Source organism: Cervus elaphus, chromosome 12 (assembly GCF_910594005.1).
Source record: "Cervus elaphus chromosome 12, mCerEla1.1, whole genome shotgun sequence".
Classification (NCBI taxonomy): Eukaryota; Metazoa; Chordata; class Mammalia; order Artiodactyla; family Cervidae; genus Cervus; species Cervus elaphus.
The window spans coordinates 90,172,050-90,198,831 of NC_057826.1; the positions used below are offsets into that span (position 1 = coordinate 90,172,050).

The following is a 26,782-nucleotide window of genomic DNA, read 5'->3' on the forward strand; positions in this document are numbered from 1 at the left end:
CTGCAGCCTGGTCAGCTCTTGCTTATCAGACCCCAGCTTAGCCATCTCCTGCTCTGGGGAGTGCCCTCTGACCTCTCTGGGTTCAGCAGCTGCCTCTGCAAAGGCTCCACGTCACCTCCTATTTTCCTCACTTCAGCTCCTCTCAGCTGCATCAAGGTCCTGATTACTGTCCATTTACTTCCCTGTCTCTGTGGCCTGTCAGCTCCCTGAGGGCAGGAAACCTGTCATTCATGAGACTCCAGGCTTGGCATGGTGCCCAGGCGCTGAAGACCTTCTAGATCTTTCTGTGAGATAGCCCTGGCAGTGGAGGAAACAGACACGAGTGGGTTAGCGCCTGGCTGACCGTTACCCTCCCGCTGAGTTAAACACCAGGCTTCTCACCCACTTCTCTGACCCAGCCCCTTGGCCGAGTGACATTGGTCAGGTTTTCTGCTCTGAGACCAAGGAGCCTTAGGCAGGGTCTGTGGGTCTTTCCTGAGACTGTTCAAGGACTGGCTACTCTGAGGTAACAGAAAGACCCTCTCTTGTTTTCCAGGGAACCTGGGAAGCGCGCTTGAGTTCACAGCTGGCCTGTGGTTTTACATCTCATCAGGGACCACTCTCATCACACCCGTATCCTCATTCCTCCCCATACAGGTAAGGGGTTGTTTCATTTTTCAGGCTGCCTGCGGGAAAACTTGAGCCATGCCATGCACTCTGATAACCACCCCACGCATTAAAAAGAAAACCCTTAAATATTTAAAGCAGCTCCTCTAAGAAAGGTATGAAGTGGTCACCTGCCGCATTGAGTTATCCGGTGACGATGTTTACTGGCCTGCCTGACTTTCTCCTGGGTGTTGCTGGCCACCCAGTACTCTTTGCTGGGCACCCTTCTCCTCTCCATTTGAGTTGGTGGTTTAGAATTCCTTTTCCTCGCTTAAAACTCAGCCCACATTCCGCTTGTTATTACGAACTGTCTGAAGGAGAGGGTATTCGGGGCACAGTCGTTTCCAGCGAACGCCTCGCGGCCTCCCTCACACAACCCACAGCATGAGCCTGTGGGGAGCTCTGCTTTGCTTGTTTGAACACATCTTTTCCTCTGGTCTGTGAGTTCTTCTTGCTACCATTTCCCGTGGTTCCTGGCCTGGAACAGACTTCCGGTGAATGAGTGAGTGTTTGTCTGAGAAGAAAAAATTGCCCCAGTAAACAAACCTGAGGCACCAGCACCAAAAATGATACTGTATTCCTAAGCCAGTGAACTGAGGTGTAGAGTGCCTTTTTGGATTCATTACACGGCTGTTTGCTCACATTACCACGGGTAATTGAGAATTTGTCATAATATGTTAAGTCGGCGGGAGTTTAGATTCTTACCCCCGTTGAAAAGGATAAGAAGTCAGGTGTTTTTGTGTCAGTAAGATGTTAGCTGACAGGCTGGGGCCCTGAGCCACCAACCCCCTCGGCTGCCCGGGAAGAGACACCCGTCCTGTCCATCAGCCCCTGGGAGCCCTGGGCAGCCTCGGGACTGAACGTGTAACTGACTTTATGGGCAGTAATGGAGCAAACAGTAGATTTGACCAGTTTACAACTCAGAGGAAATAAAAATATTTCTAAAGCACAGTTTAAATAATTTTGATAAAAAGTTTTAAATCCTGCATTTCCACATCCCCCTTAGTACGCTGGGACCTTTGAGAGAGACACCGATTGCCGGGAGGGGATTTTGCTTCATCATGTTGGTTGGGAGTCACAGCCCGCCGGGCAGTGGTTCACTTGCATCTGGAGCCGGAATGGGGCCTGGGTCCTTTCAGGAACTGACCAGCGGCTGGGTTCAGAGAAGCGAGGGTGGAGCTGGGGCAGGGGGAACTTAAATCTGACCAAAGACCACTTTCACGCATGTCTCAAGCGTTGGCTCCTGCCTTCTTATCCTGCCGTTGCATGAACACTGCTCGTTGTCCAGTCTTTGCAGTTGCTTTGTCTGGGTGTGTACAGCATGAACACAAAGAGAAAGCAGTTGTCTTCTGGTTCCTGTGTGTGCTTTCCACAGCCTAGGAGAGGTGCGGGCCAGCTAGTCCCATGTAGAAAAGCAGTGACCACACCACTGTTCTCCTCCCTTGTGCTGAGACCCATCCATATGCAGCTGCCTGCGGAAGAGATGAGCGAAAGGCAAAGCAGTGCAGGGAATTTGACTCTCACCTGAATCTGTTCATCTTCGAGGTTCCTAGGGCTTGAATAGAGGGAGGGGTTCAGCTTTGCCCAAGGATCTCTCATCTCCATGGACTCCAGCTTGTCTATCGCAACTTGAAAGATAAGTGAAGAAAATAATTACAATTTAAAAGCCGAGATGTTAAAAATAAAAGCCAAGTGTTAAAATGTGAGTGAGTGTTAGCTTTTTAGTAGGTTCTCGAATTTGAGATATTATCAACTGTTTTGCGTTGCACTATCCCTGCAGAAGCTGAGTGCAAGGTGGTGTGTGTGTCTGGGCTTCATGCTGCCAAACGCATGGGGAGTGCTTGTCAATTTACATTAATAGCCACGCACTGAGTTTCATGGAGGTCTCTGATTCTCAGAGTGCTCCCTGTTTTCCGGTAACAATTCTAATTTGGCTAGAAACACAAGTGAGGCGGGTCAAGTCGTCAGATTACTGAGCTGGTCCCCTTCCACACGCTGGTGTGTGTTCAGACATGCTTCACAGAGCTCTCTCATTGAATCTTTTTCTTGGGGGGTGGGGGCTGTGTCGCATGTGGGATCCTAGTTCCCCAGCCAGGGGTTGACCCCGTGCCGCCCTGCAGTGGACACGCAGGGTCTTAACCGCTGGACCACCAGAGAAGTCCCTCTCACTGAATCTTGACAACTCCACATCATCGTAATTTGAAAGTCCAAGAAGTGATCGAGTGCCTCAATTTCCTTAGAGTGTCTGAACTTTATGTTTCTTTCAGTTCAATGTTTACTGTTGGTCAAGTTTTGCTGAGGACTGCTCGTGCCCCAGCAGCAGGAGCAGTTCTGTATCAGACACGTGCGTGCTTGTGTGCTTGCTATAGCTGTCTTAGAGCTTGGCCTTGATCCAAAGACACTGTCCAGAGTGCGCCCCTTGTATCCAGAGCAGACATTTGGGAGCAGTCAGAGCAAAGGCAAGTAGCGGACACAGCAACTGATCCGCTGGCCCCGGACTCCACTGCTGTTACCTGTGACCAGGGAGTTCCTTTATTGCTGAAGTAAGTGTGAACCCAGGCTGCTGCTGACAGACCCACTCACACAACGGCACGTCCTCCCTTGGGTGTCTGGTGTTTCCAGGTGAAGCCTGGAGCTTCAGGTGAGCCTTTCTTATCTTTTTCTTAAGCAGCAAAAATCTCTAAGATTACTTTTAAGTTTCATTATAAATCTACAGCCAAGTTTTGACATCTCTGGGAAAGAGTTTGGTTTTTTCCCACTCAAAGTATATAATCGCTGCATAATTTGGGAACCACTTCTTACTGTGATCAGGTGGCTTGTCAGCTGCGAGTTGGTGACCCGTTTTATCTACCATGGGAGTTCTGTTACTGATGTGAAAGGAAACTTATAATACGTGTTTCCCAGGAAACCTGGGTTTTAAAAGGGCTGGAGATGATGTTTCGATCACTCTCATGTCCTCCTCAGTTGTGAAATGACTGCTTTCTCTTTCTTAGAGACTTTTTACAACTATGGATCTGAGTTGGAAGGAGGCCTTCCCATCAGTTCAGTTCAGTCAGTTAGTCGAGTCCGACTCTTTGCGACCCCGTGGATTGTAGCACACCAGGCTTCCTGTCGATCTCCAGCTCCCAAAGCTTGCTCAAACTCATGTCTGTTGAATCAGTGATGCCATCCAACCATCTCATCCTTGGTCATCCCCTTCTCCTCCCACCTTCAATCTTTCCCAGCATCAGGGTCTTTACTAGTAAGTCAGTTCTTTGCATAACGTGGCCAAAGTATTGGAGTTTCAGATTCAACATCAGTCCTTCCAGTGAATATTCAGGTCTGATTTCCTTTAGGATGGACTGGTTGGATCATCTTGCTATTCAAGGGATTCTCAAGCATCTTCTCCAATACTACAGTTTGAAAGCATCAATTCTTCTGTGCTCAGCTTTCTTTATAGTTCAACTCTCACATCCATACATGACTACTGGAAAAACCATAGCCTTATGTAGACGGACTTTTGTTGGTAAAGTAATGTCTCTGCTTTTTAATATGCTGTCTAGGTCGGTCATAGCTTTTCTTCCAAGGAGCGAGCATCTTTTAATTTCATGGCTGCAGTCACTATCTGCAGTGATTTTGGAGCCCCAAAAAATAAAGTCTGTCACTGTTTCCATTGTTTCCCCATCTATTTGCCATGAAGTGATGGGACTGGATGCCATGATCTTAGTTTTCTGAATGTTGAGTTTTCAGCCAGCTTTTTCACTCTCCTCTTTCACTTTCATCAAGAGGCTCTTTAGTTCTTTGCTTTCTGCCATAAGGATGGTGTCATCTGCATATCTGAAGGCATTGATATTTCTCCTGGCAATCTTGATTCCAGCTTATGCTTCTTCCAGCCTAGCGTTTCTCATGATGTACTCTGCATATAAGTTAAATAAGCAGGGTGACAAAATACAGCCTTGATGTACTCCTTTTCCTGATTTGGAACCAGTCTGTTGTTCCATGTCCAGTTCTAACTGTTGCTTCCTGACCTGCATATAGGTTTCTCAGGAGGCAGGTCAGGTGGTCTGGTATTCCCATCTCTTTCAGAATTTCTCCACAGTTTGTTGTGATCCACACAGGCAAAGGCTTTGGCATAGTCAATAAAGCAGAAGTAGATGTTTTTTTCTGGAACTCTCTTACTTTCTCGATGATCCAGTGGATGTTGGCAATTTGATCTCTGGTTCCTCTGCCTTTTCTAAATCCAGCTTGGACATCTGGAAGTTCATGGTTCATGTACTGTTGAAGCCTGGCTTAGAGAATTTTGAGCATTACTTTGCCAGAGTGTGAGATGAGTACAATTGTGTGGTAGTTTGAGCATTCTTTGGCATTGCCTTTCTTTGGGGTTGGAATGAAAACTGACCTTTTCCAAACTTCCAAAGAATAGCAAGGAGAGATAAGAAAGCCTTCCTCAGTGATCAGTGCAAAGAAACAGAGGAAAACAATAGAATGGGAAAGACTAGAGATCTTTTCAAGAAAATTAGAGATACCAAGGGAAGATTTCATGCAAAGATGGGCACAATAAAGGCAGAGATGGTATGGACCTAACAGAAGCAGAAGATATTAAGAAGAGGTGGCAAGAATACACAGAACTATACAAAAAAGATCTTCATGACCCAGATGACCATGTTGCAGGGATCACTCACCTGGAGCCAGATATCCTGGAATGCAAAGTCAAGTGGGCCTTAGGAAACATCACCACAAACAAAGCTTTCACATAACTGGGTAATAAAAGTAACTTTTCCAGATAGGCAAAAGAGAGTGAAAAAGTTCTCAGCATTTTAAATGATTCTTCTTCGCTGCAGCAGTCCCCAGCTTTTTTGGCCGCAGGGACCAGTTTCACAGAGGACACTTTCTCCATGGGCTGGGGGCTGGGGGTGGGGCGGGTTTCAGGATGATACAGGCACGTTATATTTACTGTGCGCTTTATCTCTCTTCTTACATCCGCTCCATCGCAGATCATCAGGCATTAGATCCCGGAGGTTGGGGACCCCTGCTACAGAGCGGTTTTAGATGGAGTGGTTTCCGAGGCTTTCAGAATTTTCTTCTCTCAGCTTCCTTCTTCAAAGCTAAAGGAAGCCTTGATTGGCTCCCTTTACACCAGAGACATGGGTGCTGCTTTTCCTCTCCTTTCTTGCCAGGTGGGCAAGCCCTGCTGCTCACCTTGCCTGTGTTTTATCTGCCTGCCTGGGGTTGCTGCAGAGAAGTGCTTCTGCCCTTTATGGCTACAATCTGAAAAAGAAAACAAACAGCCAGAGCGCCACGAGTCCCAGCAGGCCGGTGGAAACCGTTCTCATCCTCCTTGTTCCTGGGTTCAAAGTGCACTTCGCATTTTATGGGGGCGATCGGCCCTCCCACAGCGCTTGTTTGAGTGGGCCTGCCTTTGAGCCTGGTGGACCATTAACTGCACTGACCTCCCTCATTTTACCCTTTCTGGCCAGGTTGCCCTTCCTGGTCTAGTGAGAAGCGGCTGCTGCCCCTTTGAGTGGAGCACCATGCAGGGTTGGGGAAACATTTGATCCTCTTCAAAGGGGATGTCTCTGAAGCATGAAGATTGAACTGATTGTGACCCCACCGGACGGGGGAGCAGACGCGCCCTCTGGAGAACTGGCTGGGAGGAGGAAGCTCAATTACTAATCCCGTTGCCCGGTGGGGTCTTCAGGGTCTCATATCCGTTTGAAAGAGAGAGAATCAGGGTTGAAGGTAATAAAATAGGCCTTAAATTAGAGGAGCAGGGGGTCATTTTTATCTAATTTTGTGGTTGTTACTGAGGGATAAAAGGCAGAGGAGATAATTTCATTAGCCCCTTTGAGATCTTTATCACGGGGCAATGGCACTTGGGGATGGAGTTGAGCCTCACAGGGGCTGGCCAGTCCCCTCCTGGTAAACCCAGAGCCCAATCTCCATAGCACCGGGGGCCTTGGGGAAGCCCAGTGACCGTTTAGGGCACCGTGATCAGGAGCAGTGTTTCCTGCTGCAAGTGAGTGTTACTGACTTCAGCGATACAGGGCCCAGTGGACACTTGACCCATCACTGAGGTGTGTGGTATTCACACTGAAAATACAGACATCTGCCCAGCAAGAGAGCTTGTTCAGAGCTGGGATGGTATCTTTAACTCTGAGGAAGGCTCGTCAGTTATCTGTTGTCGAGGCCACTGCTTTGGAGCACGACAGTGCTGGGGTCCCCGTGAGCCGAGCCGTGCTCAGGTGCTGGGGGGCGGGCAGCAGAGCAGGGTGTGCCTTCTGTTTGATGGGCCCCACAGGCTGAGGCTCCAGTACGCTGGCCAGCTGATGTGAGCTGCCAAGTCACTGGGAAAGACCCTGATGCTGGGAAGGACTGAGGAGAAGGGGACGACAGAGGATGAGATGGTTGGATAGCATCACCGACTCGATGGACATAAGCTTGGACAAACTCCAGGAGATGGTAAGGGTCAGGGAAGCCTGGCATGCTGCAGTCCATGGGGGCGCAAAGAGTTGGACACGACTGAGTGACTGAACAGCAACAAATTCTGTTCATGGCGTCCTTGCATTTCTGCTGCTTCGTAAAGGCCTTGCTGGGCAGGCAGGGATTTCTGTCCATGTTTCCAGAGATAGGAGCGCGGCAGGGAGGGGATGTGTGATTTACCTCCATCTCTGGCAGGGAAGTGCAGGATCTGGGATTCTAGCCCTGGACCTCGGATGTTCAGATTAAGCCCTCCCTGACAGTAATGAGAAGAAACGGAGGAGCTGGGGATGAATTATGCAACTTTGATTCCAACAGAGGGGAGAGAAAAGTGTGAGGATCAGTAGATTGTTCTCTGCATCAGCCACCAGCAGGCACCGTTCCCCAAGGCAGCCTGGCTTCTTTCTGAGGGTGAGCACAGGTGGGCAGGGCAGGGATGCTGGAGGGGGTGGGATGGGAAGGCTTTTTGTGTGAAACAGTCCTAAGTAAAGTGTGCAGTAACATTTGGAGAGCCTGTGCGTGTGATCAGAGAGGCCACGACACCCATTGTTAGCATCACTGATTCGGGCTAATTTATTTCTGGGGCACAGCCTTTTCTGAGGGCTTCTCCCCAGGTAGCTCAGCTGGTAAAGAATCTGCCTGCAATGCAGGGCACCTCGGTTTGATTCCTGGGTTGGGAAGTTCCCCTGGAGAAGGGATAGGCTACTCACTCCAGTATTCTTGGACTTGCCTGGTGGCTTGGATGGTAAAGAATCCACCTAGGTTCTATCCCTGGGTTGGGAAGATCCCCTGGAGAAGAGAATGGTCAACGCGCTCCAGTATTCTGGCCTGGAGAATCCTCATGGACAGAAGAGCCTGGCGGGCTGCAGTCCGCGGGGTCGCAGAGAGTCAGGCAGGACTGAGCGACTAAGAACGGCACAGCAGTTTACACTCACACTATCTCCAATCCGCTCACTTTCCGGTCTCCAGCTTCCCCTTCTCTACTGTAGACATTTCTGCTTAGTACTGAACTTAGCTTGGAATAAAAAGAAAACTTCTAAAAAGAAAAGATGTGCTAATAAAAACCTTAACCGCTAGTAAGTACCTTTAACCACACAGCCTCAGATTGTTTAATTGCTATAAAAATCTATCCCCCCGTTGATTGAAGAGCTGATATTTGCAAGTTGATCGTGGAGACTGTAGATGCCTCCCTTTCTGGATGCGGTGCCCTTGGGAACTCCAGCCAGTGTGTTCCTGAAATGTTATCTGAGGGGAATTCGGGGGGTGGAGGGGGTGGGGACGGAAGGTTTCCACTTGTTTCCCTAATGCTTCCCCGTATCCTATACAGATTATCTTTGCGCCGCAGTCCTCGGAGGCAGGAGCCCCCTTTCTTTGGCCACGTGCTCTTCCTTTCTTTCATTACTGTGGCTAATCAGAAGTTGGCCAGACTTCAGTGTCTCTTAAAATCCTTTCTCTCTGGCCGTGTCCAGGAAGTTGAAGTGCAGTGTCAGAAATGATATGAGTTGATGAAGAAGAAATAAACCCAGGCAACACGTGAAGAAGCCTTGGCAGTCCTGCTCCTGTTTTTCTGTCGTTTTGATCTCAAGGAACCAGATTTCCTCCACGTAGAAGGAACGCGGCCTTAATCGCCCCTGTGCCAAGGAGCCTGAGCCACGTCTGCCCATGGGTCTTCTAGATTAGGGCTGTGCTTAGGCTTCTCAACTCTGGGATGAAAACGCGCCATTTATGCTTGGCAGAGTGCAGAGAAGTCACACGTCTGCAGCCTGAGCTATATGAATATGGAGTAAAAATAGCATCTGTTCGGGGAAGCAGAACATTCCAGAATGCTTCGGTCCCCTCTTGGCACCAAAGGAGAGAGTGGAGAATAGGGGAGCAGAGAGGGACTTGAAAGAGCTTCTTGTTCAAGCCTTTTAATTTCAGCTCAAGACGCTGAATGACTTGGCTAAACCTCTGTCCCTGTGCGTCTTGTTGGACAGCTTCGTAGCTTTGATCCCCAGCATGTATTAGGTGCTTCACGTGCACTTGAGTGAATGATACACGTGAAGCTGCGACTCCCAACTCCTAGTCTAGTGCTCCTTGAGATACGTTTATAGGCTGAGAGGTCTGTAAAAAATGGTGTCGAGTAGCTTGTACGTAGTTGAGACTTTCTTGAGATTACATGTAGATTAGAAAAGTGAGACGTAGCTAGATTAAACTGATTCCTTACAATCGGCAGTGCAGCTGAGGGGAAGACAGGCTTTCTTAGGCTCGGGTGGCTGGGAGGCAGGATGCCACGTGGTCGCCTGGGTGAGGTGCCCTGTAGAGGGCGTGGCCCCAATCGCTCTGCCTCCCTGGCAGAGTCAGAACAGTGGTGGAAGTTGGGCTTGAAATCGCCCCTCTACCCAAGAACAGCGCCCAATGGCCAGAGCCCACTCTCCTTTTGTGGTTGTGTGTGTGTGTGTCTGTCTGTCTGTCTGTATACGTGGCACTATGCATGTGAACGGAAGGTCCAGATACTTTCAAGCGCTGCAGCCGTAGGAGAAGGACTGTCCTCCACGCTGACTGACACCGCTGGCCAGTAAGTCAGGCTGTCCACCACTCCCAGCCTTAGTTTGAAAATTGCAGCCCTGCCGTCCAGTGGCCCCAGCCAAGTAAACCAAGTTGTGCGGTGTCACGTGCCTAGAGACCCACGGTGGCAAGCACGCAGCCGCTTTTAGGCTTGTAATTCAAAGCATCATGATTCATCTCCCTTGTCTAACATCCCAGTTAAGTCACACAGTTACCATTGCAAGCGAATTTTAAAATTTAGAATAGTTTATTGTTGATCAGTCACTAAGTCGTGTCCAACTCTTTGCAATCCCACGGACTGTAGCATGCTGGGCTCCCCTGTCCTTCAGCATCTCCCAGAGTTTGCTCAAACTCATATCCATTGAATTGGTGATGCTGCCTAACCATCTCCCCTTCTGCCACCACCTTCTCCTCCTGCCCTCAGTCTTTTCCAGCGTCAGGATCCTTTCCAGGGTCTCTTCGCATCTGTTGGCCAAAGTATTGGAGCTTCAACATCAGTCCTTCCAAAGAATATTCAGTGTTGATTTCCTTTAGAATTGGCTGGTTTGATCTCCTTGCTGTCCAAGGGACTCTCAAGAGTCTTCTCCAGCTCCACTGTTCAAAAGCATCAATTCTTCAACACTCAGCCTTCTTTGTGGCCCAACTCTCACACCCATACATGACTACTGGAAAAACCATAGCTTTGTCTATATGCACCTTTGTTGGCCAAGTGATGTTTCTGCTTTTTAATATTTTGTCTTGGTTTGTCACAGTTTTCCTTTCAAGGAGCAAGTGTCTTTTAAATTCCTGGCTGCAGTCACCATCTGCAGTGTTTTGGTTATAGGAGATTAATTGAAGATAAAAAGCTGCCAAAGAGAATTTTTAAGGTCAAGATATTTTGTTTGAATTCACAAACACTGGAGTGATGCTGTTGTTCACTGCTTGGTAAGTTTCATCCACACCTTCTGACAAAGCCTCCCGGTTTGGCTGGGTGTGTTTACATCTTTTTAAATTGACCTCTTAGCTTCCTCATGTGACTTTAATACCAGGGGCAAGTGTGCTTCCTCTGAAACCCTTGGCACCTGACCAGTTCCTTGTGGAATTTCTTTGCTGCCTCAGAGGGAGAGAGCACAGCTCCCTCTGAAAACCTGTTTCACCCAAAAGTTCCTTCACAGGCTCGTGAGACGGGTATGAATGCTGGCTTCATGTGACACCTCTTTGCTTCTGTTTAGGAAGTGGGCAGCAGACATCCAGTCTCCTGGTGGGTCAGAAGACAAGCTGTAGTCTAACCCTGATTGATGCCTACAGGAAAAATCTGCTGAGTAATCAGCTTCTGCTCTGTATTATAGATCATAGGGCTTATTGATCTAAAGCTGGCGCGCATTCGGCAGGCCAGAGGTGGGTCTGACTGGGTCTCCATGGCCCCAAGAAGAATGATGACGACTGGATAAGTTATGTGGTCTTGAGTAAAAAGAGCAGATAATCTTGCACAGTGGCATCAATCATTACTTTGTTTTTTGGTGAAAGTCAGGCTTGAGGAAGTGATTTTATGGTAGTGCTGTCATGACCTAGTGTTTGAACTTCTCCTGGAGGCTGTTCCTTGGCACTGACATGGTTCTTTGTGATCTTGTCCTGTGTTGTCCAATGTTAGCATAGCGCTTTGGCAGTGAACAGTAAATATTACACTCGAACCTGAAACATTCTATGTGAAAAACCATGCAAATTAAAAACAAATTCAATTTTTAAGAACACATATAGGTTGATAAAAACAGTGTGTTTGGGACATCTGGTTTCTTGAATTCAGTTACATGTGGGGAAGTTTGATTATCTTCTGCAGGGAGGAATGAGATGAGAGTGCATGACTTCCTGGCTATGAGCCTTGAGCTTTTATGAAGGGTAATTTAGAAAGCAAACCTTTTTGTAGAAAGGTGTTTTGGTATTGCCTATTGGTGAAGGTGTACTTTTTGTTTATTTATTATTTTATTGCATGTGACATTGTTTCAATTCAGTAGTTCTCTTTATCTTTCTTTTTTCCTTTTTCTTAGTAAGCAGTTCTATGGGGATCTGTAACCACAATGACAAGAAAAGGATTAATGGAAGTTTATATAGTAGTGTTCATGTTTACAAAATTAAATGCTGAAATGTGATGGAATTCTGTATTCATAGGGTTCCAGCTTGCTGTAAACATTTAATAAGTTAGAAGATTGATTCATATTTGTGATGTTCTTATTGTAAAATGAAACCATAGTATGTATACATTCATTAGTCACTCCCCAACTAAGGTATAAATCATGTTAAGTGCAGTTTTATAGGGAGTAAGGGTGTAAGAATCAAAGTTTGTAGTTCTTTTGTAAGCATCTTGCTTATGTTTCTGTAACACAAATCAGATAGGTCTTTCATGGGCTCGTTTCTCTCTCTTCCATGTGTGTTCAGTCTCCTAGTCATGTTTGATTCTTTGTGGCCCCGTGGACTGCAGCAAGCCAGGCCTCCCTGTCCCTCACCATCTCCTGGAGTTTGCCCAAGTTTATGTTCATTGCATTGGTGATGCCAACCAGCCATCTCATCCTCTGATGCCCTCTTCCATGTATACCTCTGATTTTCTATAGGTTATTTCCTCCTCTGCCTTGCTGCTTCCTCAGAACCAAGATTAAATCCTGATCATCACTGCAGTTTCATTAGCCCCTGTTTATGAGGCCTCAGCCATAGGGTCTTCACAAGAGGACTGGGTACTTCCTGAAGTTGGGCTGGGTTCCAGGGATGCCTGGGTCCATGTCTTTGGGTCCTTTCTGGATCCCAGTTGTACCCAACAAGCAGCCCGGCTCACCTTGAATCACAAGGGCATGCATTTTCTGTCGCCTAAACATGTTAATGATTAAACACACAGGATTAGATATTGTTTGGTGAGTGTGCAGCCCGTTTGAGGATTTTTGCCAGTTAACAAGCACAGGAGAACTATATATCAGACTCTTTGGAGGAATGGAGTGCTTGGGAGACAGCCCTTCTGAGCCCCAGGAGGAACGGGCTCTGTGTTTGGACAGGACCCTTGGTGGGGCGGAATCAGCCTAGAGGCAGGCAGGCCTGGGCTCCAGACCCCACCTCCCACAGCCAGGATCCATGACCCCAGGAGTTACTGATCTCTCCAGGCCTTAGTTTGCTTATCTGTGAAATGGAGATAATCATATACTCCCTGGGTAGAATTGTTATGATAATAAAGGAGGTAGCTTTCTGTAGGCAGATCTGGAACCCAGTAAGCAGCGGTTATCGCCACTGTTGCTAATACAACAGGAACAAGTTTGACTTTAAACTCTGGAAGTTTCTCCCAGATGGTTGGCCTCCTGTGTTGGTGCTCAAAGCACTTGTGTAGCTGGCGTTTTAAGGCCTTTTCTTCTCACCTCTGAGCTTCCTGGCGCTCCTTGTCTTGCTTGTCCTGCTTCTGTAAACTGGCCTCTCCCAGGGCCTCCTTTGCTTTAAGGATCAAAGGAGTTCTAGAGTATTTTGACATGAGGTAAAATTAATAGTCGTTTAAAAGTTAAGTTAGTCCTGTGGTCAGATTTGTTATTGGGTGTGTGTTCCTCGGGCGTGAGGCCCTTGCTCAGTGGCAATGTGTGGGACAGCTAAGGATCTCCCTCCAGGAGGGGAAATCTTCATTGGAAAGGGGGTTCCAGAATGCAGAAGTTTATAAAAAGTGTTTATGTTTGTCCTGGGAGAAGGGTAACACGTCACAGGCCATTAACAGGCCTGGCTCACACCCCAGTGTGCACCAACCCAGCGATGTAATTTATTTCACTGAGGGAATTGTGGTTTTTCATGCCCTGGATAGGTGTCACTGGAACCTTGTTTCAAGAGGAAAATAGCAATTAATGTTAGAAACAAGAACTACTAGCCTTACAAATTTGTGGTGGAAGAGACCCAATAAAAATGACGATCAGAAGTTCCCCAAAGGTGAGCATCAGCATTTATAGATAGTGTTCTCTCCCTGGTAAGCTGACAGCTCTTGCTTTGTAAGTATGAACCAAGGTAGGCCTCCCCCAAACAGCAGGGCACGTGCGAATGTTCCTGCAGGGAAGAGAGTCGGTCCGGGCTGTGGGCCGGGCAGGCAGGCAGGCAGGCATCTGTGTTGGCTTAGGGACAGCTGGCCGAGGCCCGGCTGTGTTTGGTCAGATTAGGCCGTGTCTGTGTCACTGCCGCTATTGTTCCCCTGCTGGGAGATGGCAGATGGGAGAGGCTGTCCTCAAAGGGCGGCTGTTAATCTATAACTGGGGGTTTGCTTGTACCCATGCATAAACATTTCAGCTCATTATTTTCAGAAACAAAAGACCAGAGCATATGGGAGCCCTTTGGTTCTGATTCATTTAAAGTTTGTTTTTTGGTTGGTTTGTCTGTAGGATTGCTGATGTAACTGGGTCATCTAAATTGAAAGTGACTCTTAAAAATTAAGTGAAAGAATGATTTCAAGATGAGAAGTATGATTTTCCGACTTTGAAGAGAACTCTTTCCTTAAAATGACACTTTCCGGTGGAGCATGGCATCTGTGCATTTAGCTCATAGAAAGTCAGCTTTCCATGCACAGTGCAAAAATAGGGGAGAGAGAAGTGACAATGAAAATGCTGTGGAGCTGCTAACAGTCTGCTCTGTTAGATCGGGGCTTTAGAGCAGCGGTCCCCAACCTCCGGGATCTAAGGCCTGATGATCTGAGGTGGAGCTGATTTAATAATGATAGAGATGAACTGCACGATAAATGCAGTGCACTTGAGTCATCCCCAGACCGTCACCCCTGCCCACCGCCAGTCCATGGGAAAAATTGTCTTCCACGAAATTGGTCCCTCATGCCGAAAAGATTGGGGGTTGCTGCTTTACATATAGCAGGATTTCTCAGCCTTGCTGCCACGGGCACCTTTGTGCTGAATCATTTCTTGGCTGTGAGGCTGTCCTGTGTGTTGCAGGCTGTTTAGCACCACCCCTGGTCTCTGCTGACTAGAGGCTATCAGAACTCACTTCCCCTGGTTGTAAAGATCCAAAGCATCTCCAGACACGGCCCCTTGTCTTCTGTGAGCTGGGGACAGGAAGTGGGCAAAGGCAAGATCCTTTTGGCTGACAACCAATGCCTTGCAGTGCGAGTGTTAGAGATTCTTTTCTCTCTTGTTACCGAAGTGATCTGGGTTCCAGATCTTCTGATGAATCATCTTGCCTTACTGGGTATGACTGGGTTAAAAGGAAATAAAAAGTGAGCCCTAATGAGTGTAAATTGCAAAGCGTAACTTGGAGAAACTGAGTTTACAGCATTAGGGATTACGTCTCAAGGGAGAGCGACCTCACTGAAATCTCCTAGAGGTATCTGAAGGCCAAAACCTTATAAAGAAAAGCGATTGGTCCTTTTAAAGAAATCCTGCCTTGTCAGTTCAGAACTGACACTATTTCTTGGTAATAGTGGGGCTCGTGGCCAATTTCTAACCCCAAGTCTGTCGATTGCATCTGGATAGTGTCACTGGACTGTTTCCCTGCTGTTTTTGACCAATTTTCTGAAAAGCAGTCATCCTGGTTCCCTTTTCTCAGGCTCAACATCTCAAAACAGGCAGTTCTGAAAGGATATGTTGAGGCTCACTGCAAACCACCTTTGTCAGAATCTTTGAATTACTTTTTTATACAAGTTCTGCCTTGTTGGTGGGAACACTGCTGTTCAAGTCCTGAGCTGGTGTGTAAGGGGTCTGCCCTGTGCAGAATGGCAGGCGCCCCAGGGGACAGTCCCAGCTAAACCCAGCCTTCCAGCCACCCCCATCGATGTGTGAATGAAGCCATATTGGACCCCCCAGACTAGCACATCCATCCGCTGCTGCCTAAGGACCCCGTTGCCCTGTGGAACAGAAGCATCACATCAGCAGCTCCTTTCCCAGATTCCTGGTACACAAAATGTGAGACACCATCAAAGTTGTTTAAATGACCCCTAAAAAATTAAATTGGGCTCCCCTGTGGCTCAGCAGTGAAGACTCTACCTGGAGGTGACTACCTGGGAAGTCTTGCCACCATCCCCTCCTGGCTTTGTGATTTTTATGCAAAATATCCCGAGAACCAACCCGTAGTCAGGCTGGCTGCAAAGAAAACCTGAGAAGGGAGATTGGCATTTGCCAAGGGAATGGCAGGTGGGGGCGAGAGGAATGGAGGGAAGCACGGAGGAGGAGGACAGGAGAGGCGGAGAGGTGAGAGGCTGGAGGACAGCGTGTGTCTGTTGGTCCTGGGAACCCACATCCCGACACCAGCTTCACCAAGGGGAGTGCTCTCTGTCGTCATCTAGGGGAGCTACCTTCAGGTGGTGTTGCTGGCGTGTCCCCCCACAGAGTGGCAGAGAAGAGGGGGCAGGCTGAGGAAGGAGTTTGCTGGTTCTATTTCTTGCTTATCCATCGTTACGACTTCTCGGTTATTTGCATTTTGGGAACCAAGTGAGTGGTTCCCTATGTGTCAGAATATAGGTTCTTATTAAGTGTAGCACCAGGTTTTGAATCCAAATTGGATTTTTTTATTTTGGGACAATCTGAGTTTTTTTGCATAAGGATGAACAAAGGAAAGGACTTCTGTTGATTGGAGATTGTCTGGCAGGTCTTAAGTTAATTTGAAATCTTGTGTTTAGAGTTTATGGAAGAACAGATTAAGAATGCCTACCGTATATGGATTTGTTTTTAGAAAACAGTGTTCTATTAGCCGCTGAGTCCTGATGACTTTTCAAACATTTGGATTGGTTTTAGTCTAACGGCCAGGGTAACAGTGCAGCATCGAGGCAGGAAAGGGAGGAAGTCTGGTGCATGTAGTCTTCTTGTCTCTCCTTCCTTTCTTCTTCTGCCTTTGCTTTCTGACAGGTATTTTTTGGTTTAAATTTTCTTGATGTGCTTTTCTGTTTACTGTAATGGTTCTCGAGTGAGTCAAACCTGAATGCTCTCCCCGCCCTCTCTACATACCAGGGGTGTTTGGATCTGGAATGGGGATTTTAAGATCCCTACTTTTAGGAAGCAGGGACCAGGAACCCTATATATCTATTGCTGGAATCCCTCCAGAAATGTTGATTAATACTGCCCGCATTGTGCATGCAAGTCAAAGGCTCATCCACAGTTTATGGTAGAGAAAGAATCTTGAACCTTGATTTATTAACTGACTAGCTAAGATAAAATAAGCTAGTGGGGTTTGAGTGGTTAAAAGGCAAGGCTTTGGAACCAAACTGCCTAGATTTGAAACTAGCTCTAACATTTACCAGCTGGATGGTCTTTGGGAAGTTAACTGGCTCTAACATTTCCCAGCTGGGTGATCTTTGGGAAGTTAACCAGCTCTAATGTTTCCCAGCTGGGTGATCTTTGAGACATTAATTAAAGTCTCTGCTTCAATCCCCTCATCTGTAATTAGGGGTTAATAATACTTCTTAGGTTTTTGGGACAATCAAACAGGTTAGAACAATACTTAGCATATTTTAAGTATTCAATAGTTACTTCTTAAAACTCAGCATTCAAAACATGAAGATCATGGCATCCAGTCCCATCACTTCATGGCAAATAGATGAAGAAAATTGAAAACAGTGACAGATTTTATTTTCTTGGGCTCCAAAATCACTCTGGACAGTGATTGCAGCCACAAAATTAAAAGATGCTGCTCCTTGGAAGAAAAGCTATGACAAACCTAGACAGCATATTAAAAAGCAGAGATATCACTTCACCAACAAAGGTCTGTATAGTCAAAGCTATGGTTTTTTCTATAGTCAGGTACAGATGTAAGAGTTGGGCCATAAAGAAGGCTGAGCACCGAAGAATTGATGCTTTCAAATTGTGGTGCTAAAGACTCTTGAGAGTCCTGTGGACTGCAAAGAGATCAAAACAGTTAATCGTAAAGGAAATCAACCCTGAATATTCATTAGAAGGATTGATGCTGAAGCTGAAGCTCCAATACTTGGCTACCTGATGCGAAGAGCCAACTCATTGGAAAAGACCCTGATGCTGGGAAAGATTGAGGGCAAGAGGAGAAGGGGGCAACAGAGGATGAGATGGTTGGATGGCATCACTGATTCGATGGACATGAGTTTGAGCAAACTCCAGGAGACAGTGAAGGACGGGGAAGCCTGGTGTGCTGTAGTCCATGAGGTTGCAAATAGTCAGACATGACTTAGCAACTGAACAACAACGACAAGTTACTTCTTTCTGATAGAAAACCATTCTAAATCATCTCAAGGCCTTCCCCCTATTCTTAAATCTTTTAGTCTCTTGTTTCCTTTTTCTAAATATGAGCTGTATGGGTGTTCACATAATTATATTTGCAGAACTGATGTGAATTTTACCACAATTTTAAGTTCAAATATAACAAAATGATTTAATAGTATTTCTTGAAGACTTTTAATGAAATGGGTAGAGTCTTACAATAGAAACAAAATTTGTATGCCAGATACCATGAGAAGAACTTGTACTAGATTTAGGATTGCTTTTCTAATTCTAGAGGTGGCACTAGAAAGTACTCTCTTTCTTCTTGAAATAAGTGGGTTTACCCAGAGCCTCAGATGTTCAGAGTATGGGTGTGTAATAATGAGCTTTCTTGACTTTCCCACCCTCCTGATACCTATTGGAGGTGAGAACCCTAGCCAGAGAAGATGGGTGGCTGTGAAAGTCTCTCAGTCGTGTCCGACTCTTTGGGACCCCATGGACTATACAGTCCCTGGAATTCTTTAGGCCAGAATACTGGAGCGGGTAGCCTTTCCCTTCTCCAGGGGATCTTCCCAACCCAGGGATCGAACCCAGGTCTCCTGCATTGCAGGTGGATTCTTTACCAGCTGAGCCACAACGGAAGCCCAGGAATACTAGAGTGAGTAGCCTATCCCTTCTCCAGCGGATCTTCCTGACCCAGGAATCGAACCGGGGTCTCCTGCATTGCAGGCGGCTTCTTTACCAGCTGAGCACAAAGATGGGTAGAGCTGTCCTAAAGGACAGCATTTGTCTATTGGGGCTGCTTCCTTGGGGGTCCAGCTAGAAATGGCGCCAGCACATCAGGCCGATCGGCCCACGGCCTTGAGGGAGGGAGATGAGACAAGGTTCAGGCCAGGATTGTTCAGGCCTCTTTACCCATGAAGGGCTTTAAAACGTAGAGCTAAACCCCGTCATCCACTCATGTTTCTAACATATCATTAGCACCCCAATCATCAGTCAGCAAGCATTGTTGCTAAGTTCTGTTTTTCAGCTATTGTAGAGTGCTCTCTGGCCACCCAAGAAAGAAGATGTTATTATTAAGTGGCATTTGCTTCATAGGCTCTGGGGAGGGTACTGACCCCAGGCCTCTCTTGCAAAGATAGCTGCTGACTCCTCCCAATTATTTCCCCAGTAACCCTTTAACTGTGATATTTAGTGCATGTGATATTTAGCCCCATTTTGTACCTGGTGAAACTGAATCACAGGTTTGACAATTCTCCCCCACAAGCTTCCTAGAAACTTCTTATGCCTAACAGTTTCTCCTCACCCCAGACAGTTCCATGCCCAAAAAGTTTGACAACTTTCCCAAGACTGTACAACCAATAGGTAGGAGAACTGGGTTTTGGACCACATCTCTGCTTGATCCAAATCCTATTTAAAATCACTACTTTGGTCTTTCTCTTAGTAGGAAATAGACACAGATAGTCCAGTTTCAAATGGATTTTAAAATTTGAAATCTGAGAATAACCAGCAAGCAAAGACAAATGGAAATTACTCAAGATAGGAGAAGGTTGATTTTATGTAAACAGAAGACAGTAATGATTAACATCTGTTTTGTGCCAGATGCTACAACTTCCCTATGGAGTATTAGACCCATTTTATAGATGAGGCAATAGAAGCTCAGCGAGTCTAAGTAGCCTGTGTAAATAACACAACCTGTAGGTGAAAAGAAGGGATATAAATTCTATTCTCATCACATGATACTGTGAAAAGGCTGGGAAGATCTCATTGTCTCATCACTTCCACTCCTAGGATACATGGGAAAATCCTGGAATTCATTCCCAGGAAAACCCAGTGTCTGTTCCAGGCTTCTCACTGTCATATGGAATCAACAGCCTTTATTTTGAATTCATTTTCCGTTGGTGAAACTTACCCATGGCTAGAGAGAGAAATGTGGCTTCCCAGATGATGCTAGTGGTAAAGAACCCACCTACCAATGCAGGAGACGTAAGAGACTCAGGTTCGATCCTTGGGTCAGGAAGATCCCCTGAAGAGGGAAATGGCAACCCTCTGCAGTATTCTTGCCTGAGAAATCCCATGGACAGAGGAGCCCGGCTGACCATAGTGCATGGGGTTGCAAAGAGTTGGACACAACTGAGCGTCTGAGCACAAAGAAAGAAATAGTCCACAAGGGGGAGGGAGAAGGCTGGCAAAGGAGGCATGACCTCTAAGTTGTCGATTCCAGGAACTTGGCCTTGTTCCTCTGAAGAACCTGGAGAAGAGCCAGTGAGCATGGCATTCTTTGCACAGCAAATGCATCAGCTTCCGTGCACAGCTGCCTGTCCACTGACCACCCCATCCTTCTGGTCCACCCCATCCATCTGCCCAGAGGACCTGAGGATTGCCAGGCGTGCATGTGGTGGAGCTCACTGGGGAGGAGGAGCTGGGATGCGTCTGTCTGTCCTCGAGCAATTAGTGGGCCATCGGAGCATCGTAAAGGATGGCTCTTTGCTTAGTCTAATTCATTAGGAAACCACTGTCTCCCCAGCTCGTTTGGTGCCAGACTTGAGGGTAGTGTAGATAGAGGACCAAGTGCTGCTATAAAATGGAGTCCAGTGCTTTTGATTCAGCCCCTGGCACCGGGCCTCTGAGCCATCATTACAGGAGCTGGTTTCATAGAAGTAATTCTGGGTCCTGGGGCAAGGAATGAAATGGCAGCCTTTGTGTCGGGGAAATGTACCATGGGTAGGTAGCTGACTGCTTATTAGTTTACTCTTTCAGCCAAATTATTTTTGTTGCTGTTAAAAATTAATTTTAATAATTGCTTTTGGATCAAGCTGTTGAATAACTGAGCCAAGTTTTCATGCCCAATGAACTTTTATAGCAAACTCTCCTCTCATTATGGGGTTATTATGAGGATGATATTTGTAAAGCACTTTAACTGCTTACCAGAAGGCTCTGGATAAATAGTGGTCATACTTTCAGAGTTTTGGAGGAATGGATCTCCAGTGGCATTCCAATCCCAAAAGATGCAGATCTCCCTCTCCTCATTTGCTTTAGTGACTATTTTCCGATTCTTAATTTCTAAAGAGCCTCCTGTGCAAAAGACTGGGGTGATTTTTATATTTCCATAACTATATTCAACTGGTTTTAAAAAAATCTGTTTAAGAGGAAATGTTTTCAAAGTATAAAAGTTTGAATTGTAAGTAGATAGTTGGAAATGCTCCATGTCAACGAACCGCCAACTTTGCATTAGTTTGTAACAGAATGTCTAGTGAAAAGCAGTGTGCAGTGTCCATTATTTTAAAAGAATATGTTTTTTCTTGCTGTTCTCTTTTGCCTTTTGTCAGGAAAGACAGCAAAATATAAAATGTGTTGTTCTTTCGTACTGCGGGATTTTAAAGAATTAAGCACCTATTGTGTGTGTGTGTGTGTGTGTGTGTGTGTGTGTGTAAGGGTTTGTCTGTACCACGTGTGGGGAGAATGGAATTAGAAAAAGGCTTCTCTTTGTGAACAACAGATTTTTGTAAACCTCAAAGTTTGAGCTCCCACATGATCCGTGATGCACACAGCGGCTGTTAGGATTGTAAAAAGTGAACCTTAGAGTGTATTCATTCCCGGCTTAGAATCTTCCAGCCCTTTCCTACTACACACAGGATGAAGTCCAAATTCCTTGTGGTGATACATGAGGCAGCAATGTGATGGCTTTATGGCAGCCTAGTGTAATCATCAATATGATGGCTTCATGCTAGCCTAGCCTATACACTAATGAGTGAATCTTTATACAGCTTTTATGGCATACAGTATTACATTCATATTCACAATATAGTATTGGAAGCATTGTTACTTAAAAACATCTGCGATGATAGGCTGATATGCAGTTTCTCTAATTACAAGAGAGTCATGCTGTACTGTAATATAATTCTTTGAAAGCAAAGTTATAAATTGGTAAGAAAATAAACACATTATTAGTTTTATATTAAATATTACTCATCGTATACCTATGTAAGTATAGACTAGAATTCACTTAATATGCATTCATGACCTACTTTACTTTTTCTGAATTTTCTTGATATTTGTAGGCTACATCATTCATCTGTGAGTTTTTTAAATTGTCTCAAACCTCCAAAAAAGTTTCCAGTATGTTCATTGAAAAAAAATCTGTGTGTAACTGAACCCATGCCGTTCAGACTCCTGTGTTGTTCAAGGGCTAACTGTGTTTGGTGGGTGTGCTTAGACTGCCTCCTCTCTGCTCTCTTCTTCTGTTACCTCTTGGTAAAGCTTTATTTTAGCGCCGTCCCCTGCTTGGACAGGGCGCATGCTGAGTGCAGAGAACCCGGCTGGCATTTCCTGAACTGGGACAGGAAGGTGGGCGTGTGCTGCCCAGGAGGCGGGTCTGGTGCACGTGGGTGGGGCTGACCGGTGGTCGGTCTGCTCAGTCTGGGGTCCAGGCCAGTCTGGGATGAAGACCCCAGTAGTGCTGCAGCTGCTAAGTCAGGGAGACGCGCCCGTGCCTGCAGGTCAGGCTGTGTCCATCCATTCAGGAACTTCTGATGTGTGGCAGTGAATTTCATCCTGTAAAATAGGATGACTGTCACCCTCTCTAGGAGAAAAGATTCTTTTTTTTCTTTTTTTAAGCTTAATGCAGAAAGTTCAAACAGTACATAAAAGCATAGGAAAAGGGCAAACCATGCCAAGTACTTACCTTCTCAAGATAATTATTGCCCGTATTTTTTCTGATTGTTACACATAGATACATACAACCTCAGGCATATGAAATCATAAGGCATTGTTTCATTCTTTGCTTCACAATAAATTGTGGTAGTCTTGCCACGTCAATAAATTTAGGCACCTTCTTTTTAATATCTGGAGAATATTCCGTGTAATGAATGTGCTCTGGTTTATTTAAGTCTCTTATAGATGGAATGTTTTCCCTGTTATGAATAGTACTCCATTAAGCATCCTTATACTGTCCTTCTCTGTCTCATAGGGTAAATGGATTAAAACTACTGAGTCAGAGGATTTGGGGTTTTCATGTGAGTTGATTGACTACCGTCAGAAAGGTTGAACCATCCTTTATTATCCCATAATGAAGGAAAGTCCTTGCTGACTTTAATGTTGTACATTAATGTATTTTATTAAATGACTATATCATTTCCCAAACTTTTTAGCTGCTTTTTTTTTCTTGGCAAATTTATTTGGGATAACCATTTAAGGAGAGATTTGTATGATGAAAACTGATTAATTTTGTAGCCTCAGTGGTTAGAAACCAAAAATGAATATCCAGTGTACATTTTCCCTCACATTATTTTAGTATGCAGTTATGTCTTTGGCTTGTGTATTAAATAGTCTCTACATTGGAGGTTATGCAGTTAAAACAGTGCCCTTTTCCAGTCTTTATTTTGGACAACCTGTCATGCTCCATATTTTCATGTTACTGCCAAAGTTTTGCCAAAAAGGACTGACAATAGAAATAATAAATATTATTTTGTAATTTGGTAGGGATTTTAAAAAAGAACTCTTGAGTCCTTATTTGGAGGTATAATCTTCAGATGAGTATTCTAGCATTTCTGCTAAGGAAGCACTGCACTCATGATTGGCTCTGGTTTCTTCTAGAATGCTTTCTCCCTTCCTTTCCGCCTGTGAGAATTTTCCCAGATTCATGTGATTCATGACCTGTTGCTCTGCCTCTTTGAACTTTATCTCCTTGATCTCATTTGTCCATCCCCTGGTGTCACCTGAAACTTCTTACCAGTTCACTGATTAATTGCTTATCTTTCTTTTACACTTTCTTGAGTTTGTCTAATGATAGGGATATCATGTATCTTCTTAAAAAGCCTTTTTGGTGTATGTTCTTTTACTGCCCGGAGTGATTTAACATTTGAAGTTCATTACGTGCTCCCTTCATCTGGGCCTTACACAGGTCCACAAACCACAGACTTTGGCCGTTGAGATTATTGCAATACCAAGGTGTAGGCACCTTTAGCTTAAGGGGAAAAACAACACCAACTTTGTTTGGTTGGCTCCTTATTTGGAATTTGAAGGGATGAGTTTTAAAGTAGTTTGAGAGAGTTTTTTCCTTAATGTCTTGTCTCCTCATTAGGTAAAGCCTTTCAAAGGAGCTAGACTTTTCACGTTGAATTTTGATATAAAAGACTGGAATCACTAACTGGAAGGCAGGGATGGCTAGTGAAGAGGCTAGTCTAGAATAAAGTGGGAATGAGAGGTGGGAAAGCAGAGGAAGGGAGAAACTTGGATGTACAAAAAAGACATTTTGGAGAAGATCATTGGAGCAAATATGGCAAGTTTGTAATTAGATGATCACTTATTTTTAACGGTCCTTATCATCAGAGTGGCAAGATATGGACCTATGGAAGGAGATGCCCAGCAGCTTTGGAGTAGGTTTATATAAGCTGTGGGTCTGTGATAGACTCAGTGCGGCTGCTGTCTTTACATACCCAGTCCTCAGGCTGCCAGGCAGATCAGGATGCAGGGAACTTGCAGTGAGGCACACCGTATAAAGTGCTTGCTCGTCCATCTAACTAAATGACAGGGGTCTGGGCTGAAATTGATTACTCTGTGACAGCTCAGATTGTTTTCCAGCAAGCAGCTGGATTGCCCTGGTGTCTAAGCCTGCTCGTGGTGAGTTGTATGAAAATGAATCTTTCAGGACACCAAGGTACTACCGAGCCGTTCCTCTAGTGCTGTTTAATAACTCACATTCTTGGTGCAGTAAGTGGTAGTTAATTACCGAGTCTTTGATCCATTGGGGAACCATTTGCTAATTACTACTTCATTGCTATTTAATAAATGTCTGTCTTGCGCATGAAGTAGCTCTGTGCGGTAATTCATGGCCTAGTCCCTAGTGGTGGGAAAAAGTCAATGCCTCTTCTAGGAATGTGCATCTGAAACCAGCCGGTCACTTCGGTGTAAAGCAAGTAAATGTGCAATAAAATCTTTCAGTTGGTGCTATTTGTACTTTTGGTTTTCATAGACTAGGTATTCTTCTTTGAAACTGTTTCTGTTGTTGTTGGTTGATTTTCAGTGTTTAGAGATATACTTAAGGTTGTTAAATTTTTGGTTTTGTCAAAAAATTTTTTCTTTTTCTGCTAAAGAAGCCAACTTGAGAGCTTGTTGCCTAGGGCATTGTGGACACTTGGTAAATACCTGTTGAGTTAAATGGAGTCATGCATTTTAAGACAGATTTTTGCTGATGACTTTTTGCTGTTTATGTTTTTTTCCCCTCTTTCATGAGAGCTCATACTGAAGATGGTAATTTTGTGAAATGTGTTCTTGAATGTCATTAACTAGAGAAATTTCTCTTTATGTGGTGATGGTGAGGGTTATATAGCAAATGTGAAAGCTTTGGAAGGGCCTCAAACCAGACCGTAAATGTAAGGTAATTAATATTGTCCACTGACAATACTACGTAGAAATGATTGATCTTGGATTATTTGAAGTTCTGAGGAATTCTAAATTGTAGAGCTGATTAAAGATAACCCATCTGCAGGTTGTTGCATCTTGATTCCTGGGTGAAATTTATGACAGATCAAAGGAGAAAGTCTTGAAATTGATTTAATTGATGCTTTAAAAAAGGAGCACCAAAAAAAAAAAAGGGAAAAAAAAAAAGGAGCACAATGGTTGCCTTTTCTAGTGAATTTGCCCATTGTAGAAGCCAGATATGTCATAAAATGACCCATTTGAATTCTTTTCAGTTTACATGGTATTACGGTCATGGTGGTGATAATGGTGACATAAAAGATCCTGCAAATCCTGGTGAGTACTTTGAAGGATGGTGGAAGGAATGATTGACAGCTAGCGACGTAGAGAAGTGGTCCATAAAACAGGTTCCCACAATGGCTGACGCCCAGGTTGGTGCCATCTGTTTCCCAGATAGATGTCATCCTGTTTGGATACCGAGTGATAGATCAGTGCATGTCTCGCTCCTAATGGCCACCCGCTTTTGAAGTTGCATCAATTGCCTGGATGTCCTGTAGAATGTCTCATTTTGTCAGCTAATCAACAGTTCAATGAAACACTTTTCATTAAACTCCTCTCTCTAATAATGTTTAAAACATAATTTAAACCCTAGGCAAACCAATGCGTCTGTCACCTGGCTGCAGAAGCCTATGAACATAGGCAAAGTCTGCAGTGGAGCTGGAAAGGCTTTTCTTACCCCAAAGATAATGGAACCTCCCATCACATTTTCTGATAAGACATTTTAAGAGATGAGTTTTCAGAGGCATTATTTTGTACAGGTTTGTTCAGCAAATTACTAGTGTATGAAACTGTAAACACATTGATCAGATGTAAAGTTAAGTACATTCTTGAGAAAATTCACCGTGTCTTTAATCCTAGTGGCTTAGTGCTATGGTTTAAGTAGAGGGATTTAGGGAGTTCATAAGTGCAGGGAATAGAATAAACAAAAAGGATTCAAGGAATGTGTCCTGAGCAGCACTAATGTAGAACCTCATTCCTCATGACTCTCCCCAGGGATCCTGTTGGCCTTATTATGAAGCCAACCTTCAAGAAGCCACAGAGCAGAGATTTATTTTTATAAAACAGATTTAAAAATTAATTTTATTGGTCAGAGTGTACATGTGATGTTGGCGTGAGTACAGGTTTCTTTGATCACATAGCAATCTATTATTGGTCTCTGCTTTGACTTTCTACAGTGAGCACTTTCTATTCATGTGAGATTATTCTGTGGTTGGAAGTAATGAGCAGGTACTATTGTATTTTAAATATGTAGCATTACTGTAATGACATTCTGTATAGATGCATGGACCACATTCAGCTCACTTGGAATAGCCCACATAAGAAACTGACCCTTGAACAATGAGGGAGGTAGGGGCATCAGTCCTCCATGCAATTGGGAATTTGAGTAGGGTTGATTGTCGGCCCTCTGGTTCCTCCATATCTGCAGATTCAACCTATCAGGGATCATGTAGTACTGTGGTATTTACTACTGAAAAACATCCACATGCAAGTGGACCCATGCAATTCAA

At 45.0% G+C, this 26,782-nt stretch overlaps 1 protein-coding gene across 2 annotated transcripts in view; it reads left to right on the forward strand.

Annotated features, from left to right (window-relative positions):
• LHFPL2 (LHFPL tetraspan subfamily member 2) overlaps positions 1-26,782 on the forward strand; it is a 168,558-nt gene that overhangs the window by 13,606 nt on the left and 128,170 nt on the right. The window contains exon 1 of one of the 2 annotated variants that reach the window (XM_043919972.1): positions 563-636. The exons of the other annotated variant lie outside the window; for it this stretch is intronic. The gene's annotated coding sequence lies outside the window, so the exon portion shown is untranslated. Of the gene's footprint in view, positions 1-562; positions 637-26,782 lie in introns of those variants that run through there. 2 annotated transcript variants of the gene reach the window in all.